Consider the following 6,280-nt stretch of genomic DNA (forward strand, 5'->3'; position numbering starts at 1 on the left):
CTTTTTCTGCATGATCTATCCATAGATGTAAGTGGGATGTTCAGGTCCCCTGCTATTATTGTGTTGCTGTTAATTTCTCCCTGTGGGTCTATTAATAGTTGCTTTATATTCTTTTGTGCTGCTGTGTTAGGTGCATACATCTTTATAAGTTTTATGTCCTCTTGGTGGAAAGTCCCCTTTATCATTATATACCGACCCTCTTTGTCTCTCATAGTCTTTTTTATCTTGAAGTCTGCTTTGTCTGAGATAAGTATGGCAACACCTACTTTCTTTTACGTGCCATTTGCTTGGAATATTGTCTCCCATCCCTTCATTCTGAGACTGTTTGTATTTAGAGCTGAGATGTGTTTCCTGGAGGCAGTCTATTGTTAGGTCTTGTTTTCTAATCCACCTCCCCACTCTGTGTCTCTTGATTGGAGAATTCAATCGATTTACATTAAATGTGATTATTGATACATGAGGGCTTAATCCCACCTAATCTATATTTCCATTGTTTCTCTTCCTTTGTGTTTCTGACTACCATTTCACTTTGGGGGTTTTCTGTGGAGGTTTTCTCTTTTTTTATGATCTATGGCTGTGTTCTGACTTTTTCTTTGCTGGTTACTGTGAGGTTTGTATGAAGATCTCATAGATGGGATAGTCCATCTTCTGATAGGCTCTTATCTCCATTAGTCTAAGCAGGTTCCATCCCTTTCCTCTTCTCCTGCTAAGTTATTGTTGTCACATGTTATTCATTTTTGTGTTGTGCGTTTGTGACTATGTTGAAGTGTTTATAGTTACTTTTGATGCTTTCCTTCCCTTCTTCTTCTAAGTAGTAATTAAGTATTTGCTACCCTGTTGTGAAACAAAGCTGTAGCTTTCTGATTTTGTCTGTCTATTTATTCACTCTGGTCAAAGATTTGTAGACATTTGCCATCTTTTTATTTCTAGTATGAGGATGTTCTTGATCATTGCTTGTATGGGAGATCTAGTGGCGTTGAACTCCCTCAGTCTTTGTTTATCTGGGAAAACTTTTATTTCTCCATTGTATCATAAGGATCATTTCACTGGATAGCGTATTCTTGGCTGATACAGTATTTGTAATATATCATTCCATTCTTTCCTTGCCTGTAAAGTTTCTGCCAAAAAATATGCTGAAAGCCTGATAGGGGTTCCTTTGTAGGTTATTTTCTTCTGTCTTAATTCCCTTAATATTTTTTCTTTGTCATTGGCTTTTACCAAATTTAATATTATATGCCTTGGAGAAGGTCTTTTAGCATTGCTGTTATTAGGCATTCTCTTGGCTTCATGTACTTCTAAGTCTGGTTCTTCCCCAGGTTTGGGAAGTTCTCAGCTGTTTTTTCTTTGAACAAGCTCTCTGCTCCTTTCTCCCTCTTTTCTCCATCTGGAATACATATAATTTTTATGTTGCTTTTATAATTGAGTCATATATTTCTACAAGAATTCCTTCCTTTTTTAAAAATTAGAGTTCTCTCTCCTGGTCCACTGGAAGTATTTCTATTTTTCAATCCTCTAAATCACTAATTCTTTCATCCATAATATCAGCTTTATTTTTTAAGCATTCTAGATTCTTTTTTATCTTTTTAATTATGTTATTCATATCCAGAATTTCTGCTTGTTTTTTTTTTTAATAGTTTCAGTCTTTTTGATGAAGTATTCCTTTTCCTCATTAATTTTATTCTTGAGTTCATCAAACTGTCTGAACACTCTTGTAATTTAGTGAGTTTCTTTATGACATTTATTTTGAACTCTGTCATTTAGATTGTAAATTTCTGTGACTTCAAGTTTCGTTGCTGGAGATTTGTCATTTCCTTCTGCTCTGAATTGTTACTGTAGTTTCTTATGCTGTTTGATGAACTAAACTCTTGCCTGTGTATTTGTGGTAGTATCAGCTTGCAGATTCCACCTTCTACCACTATGAGGAAAGCATGAGCTGTGTTTCTGATACCACCCCATATGCTGGAAGTTGTGTGGGTACAGTGGGTGTTCCACTCGCTGGGAAAGCATTCCCACTTGGCTCAGAGCTGCCGCCACATGGAGGCACATACACAGTTGTGAGACCGCAGCACTACTATGTGTATTTGTGTCACCTGCGAAAGCAGATATGTGCACATATATCTGCTGCTGCTTTTTCTTATGCTCATGCCAGTCTCCGTGCTTGGTGGGTGGGGCTTCTTCATGGGTTCTGAGCATTGGCCAATCATTGGGACTGCAGTGACATGGTGCACTTTCCAACCATCCAGGAAAGCATTCATGTGCAGGTCCATGGCTGCCCCGAAACCCTACCAGAATTGCACCAAGGCGCATTCCTACTTTGGGGGATGCAGCATTACTATTGGCTCACACCAACATGGGAAGTGCTCGGGCGTGTGCACAGTGCTGCCAGGGAAGGGTTGGGGATAGGAATGAATTCATAGTACATGCAATGACAAGCATAAACGTCAAAATAATTATGCTGACTGAAAGAAGCCAGTAAAAAATGAGTACATACTATATGATCCGATTTATAATCATTTTTGTAAAATACAGGAAAATCTATAGGGACATATACCAGATCACTCGTTGCCTGGGAATGAGAATGTGTTTGCAAACGGCAGGGAAAGAGGAATTAAAATGAGCATGAGGAAATTTGGGGAAGATAGCGTTCCTTTTATTGATTGTGGTGATGGTTCAATAAGTTATAATCAAAATGTATCAAATTGTTCACTTTAAATGTATGCAGTTTTCTGTATGTCGTGAATACTTCAATTAAGCTAGAACATGTAGGGGAAAGAGAGAGAGAGCCAAACGAGGGAAAAGGGAAGGAAAGAAGGACTGAGGGTGAAAATTAAGTGGAAAAAAGGAAGAGGGAGACACAGGAGGCATCGGGTCTCTGTGGCTTTGGCATCTCCTTCCCCTGGAGTCTCCCATACTGGGCGGCTGACTGGACCATTCTCATGTGCTCTCCTCACCTCACAAGTCACTGTCTGCTGGTGGAAGAAAGAGGGCAACTATGAGCTCCAGTGACGACACCTGGGCTATTACCTGCCTCATGGTGACCTACGGAAGCTGTGATGACTAGATCTGACTAGATCTGAGGTCCCTTTTGCCCAGCAGTGGTCCATAGGAGCTTGACTGGAACAGAACAAAACCACATTGGATGGATGCAGGTTCTGAACCTTTCTAGAATTGGCCCCTGACTGGCTCACAGGGGACTAAGCTGAAAGGTTTCACCTTCCTTAAGTCCTGAAAGTGACTTCAACTTCTGTCCTGTGGTGTCACACCAGTTCATCCCTCAGGGACACCAGAATTGGTGAAACCAGCACAGACGTTGCCATCATGTAAGTCGAATCCCCACTTCACTGCAAGATTTCCCTTCTTAGGAAAATTTGGAACATCCCTCCCCTTCACTCTGTGCAGCCATCACACCCCTCTTGGTTCCTCCATATTCCTCCCCCACTGAAGGCCAGCAGTCTCAGGTTCCCCTTTTCTGCTTCATTCTCTGAAGCTCAGATTCTCGAGGACTTCCAGATCAATCTGGCTTGATCGCTCCTCTCCCCACTCATGGGTCCTCCGTAACGGGAAACAGGCCAAGATGGGAGGAGTGGGTGAGACATGATTCTGCAGTCCCCTTGGGCCTTGGAAGCTGAAATGACTAGGTGTCTGGGAAGCCTGAATCCCAGAGAAAGACCAAGGCTCTGGAAAGAGAGTGTCTGCTCTGGATGTAAATGTGAATAATATTCGGCAGGAGAAATCTGAGGGAAAAGAAAGAGTCTTTTTTCATCTTTCTCTGTACAGAGTCCAACTAGCCTCACAGCAGAGACTCCCCAACAAGCAGCCCAGAGCATCCCAGGCATGAGGCAGGCTGCACTGTTCTGCAGTGGGTCTGTTGGAACAGATTACATTATCTGTACACACTGTGCAGACGACCACAGCTGAAGATACCCAAGGGCTGAGAATTAAAGTCACAGTCATGGCACTCTCTCAGACTTTTTGTGTATGAGCTTCACATTCTCAATCTGAAGCACTGATTCTCCGAGAATGCACACCATGAAGATTCTAATGATTAATAATATTAATATATTATTATTATACATTGCATACATTATAAATTATATATTGTACATTATAATTATAAATTAATGTATAATCATTCTTATACATTAATATATTATTATATATTAATTATTATAATATCATTATAATGATTGATAATAGTTATCATTATTGACTAATTTCTGCTAAGCAACATGACTGGAAAACTCTGCATGTATTATCTCAGTTACAGTCACAATTTTAGGGATTTATTCCCATTTTAAGCTAAAGATGTGGAGGCTCAGAAATATTAAATAACTTGACAAAGAAGGAAAAAAATTTCTACAAAGCTAAATTACACACCTATTCAAACTATGTGTCAAAGAAAGAAAGACGTTATCTAACCTACAAGCAGACTCACAGACTCAAAGTTGACCTCCCACAGGCCCACAGTGAAAGAAGCTGTAAAGAATGTACATCAGGAAGAACAAATGTGAACCCAGGAAAACATAACAGGAGTCACGAGGAAAGGAAAAAACGTCTTTCTAATTTAGTATTAGTTTTAAAACAAGACATTAAAATCACATTCGTACCAAAATTCCAGGTGATTACCACATGGAACAATAGAGGAGAGAAGATTTAGCTAAAATATGACTCATATTTTAGGGAAGATATAAATACTAAGTTACTCTCTTATTGTTTAACACATTGCTCTCGGTAACTGATAAATCTGTGCTACAAAAGTAAGTAATGATAAAGAGGATTTGAAGAGTGCAACATACTCGATCAGGCAAATAGACAAATCCCAACACACTGGCTTATTGTGAGACTTGTGATGCTGAAAACAGTCATTCTCCTGACAACATGATACCACAATGGCATATCAATTTTCATGAATCAAATTTCCAACACATATAAATCTAAAAAACGGGACAAGCCAGTATTTCATTATATGCAACTGTGATTCAACATGCAACAAATACCAGAAAAATAGAGACCCAGAAGTAGGTGTCTTTTTTGAGAAGACAGATATAACAGCTGTTTTGTGAAATATTATGTTGGAATCTATTGCAATATTACACAAAAAGGACCATCCATTTTGACTAGGTATGTTTTCTCTGTGACTGTGAGGACAAAACTCTAAAGAATCCCCTGACTGTGATGACTCTTGGTCTTAAAATACAAATAGATAACACTCAGTAAAGGAAAATGAGAGAACAAAATGAGAAGGAAAGATCTCCTTTCTCTCCTCACCTGAAACTCAATCTCTCACCTCAGAAGGATCACTGTCTGTATCTTCTCTGTCATGCAAATGAGTCAAAGAAAAGAAAATTATTGGTATACATTAAAGTTTCAAGAGCTCAAAGAAAGAAATCATCAGGACCCCTGCAGAGGCATTAATGTAGTGTGAGCTCCATGTCATCTGCGCCGTCTTCTGTTTTCTTCATCGTGTTTGTGGGGCTGTCCTTCTTGACCCCTCACTCTCCGTGCCTCGCTAGCGAGTCTGTCTGCATCAGTGCTACCGCCAGTCTGTCTCTTGCCGTCTTCACTTTCCCTTCCTGTTTCCTGATATCTTCCTCAGTCACCAGAAGACGTTTGCAAAGGAGCTGTGGGATGTACAGATCATATCCTGGGATCATCTCTGCCGAATCTGGAGACCAGGCAGGGGTGGGCATGGGAATGGAGTTCAGAACACCTGCGAGCTCACCTGGCAGGGATACACTTGTGCAACTAGGTGCAAGATTCAGCAGGGCTTTGGGAAGGTCCAAAGCACTTAACAGTTCTCCTGCACTCTGCAGACCTGGAGACCTTGCAGTCTCTTCTGCCAGCAGAGTTTTTGGGGCTGCTCCAAGGTTTCCTCCCTTTGATGGCATCTGACCTCATTACCAGGATAGGATGTGATTCTAGTAACTGGCCTCTTGAATATGTAACTGTACATCCTCAAAGGGATGGAGATGCTCAAACCAGGCTGTGGTTTAGATTGCTTTCCACAATCATTTCACTTCCTCTGTGATGATTTGACCATCATACTTCTTCTCCTCTTACCCTATAAAAATAAATTTTGAAAGTGGATCAGAGTTATAAATGAAGCCTGCCTTCCCAGGACAATTATGTCAGATGCCTTGTACTTCTACCCTCCCTCTCTCCCTGTGGGGATTAATCTGACCTTTGTCCTGGGACATCATCAAAGAGATTTGGGTCAAGAAGAGAAACCACGAGGTCAAAACTCAGGACTGCGGCAGGTCATTTCTTCTCCCCCATGTTG

The 6,280-nt window shown here is 40.5% G+C and overlaps 1 pseudogene; it reads right to left on the reverse strand.

Annotated features, from left to right (window-relative positions):
* Positions 1-3,634: 3,634 nt before the first annotated feature.
* LOC131403817 (methyl-CpG-binding domain protein 3-like 1) lies at positions 3,635-6,040 on the reverse strand (annotated as a pseudogene).
* Positions 6,041-6,280: the final 240 nt, after the last annotated feature.

The sequence above is a fragment of the Diceros bicornis genome, unplaced genomic scaffold (genome assembly GCF_020826845.1).
Source record: "Diceros bicornis minor isolate mBicDic1 unplaced genomic scaffold, mDicBic1.mat.cur scaffold_90_ctg1, whole genome shotgun sequence".
In the NCBI taxonomy this organism is placed as follows: domain Eukaryota; kingdom Metazoa; phylum Chordata; class Mammalia; order Perissodactyla; family Rhinocerotidae; genus Diceros; species Diceros bicornis.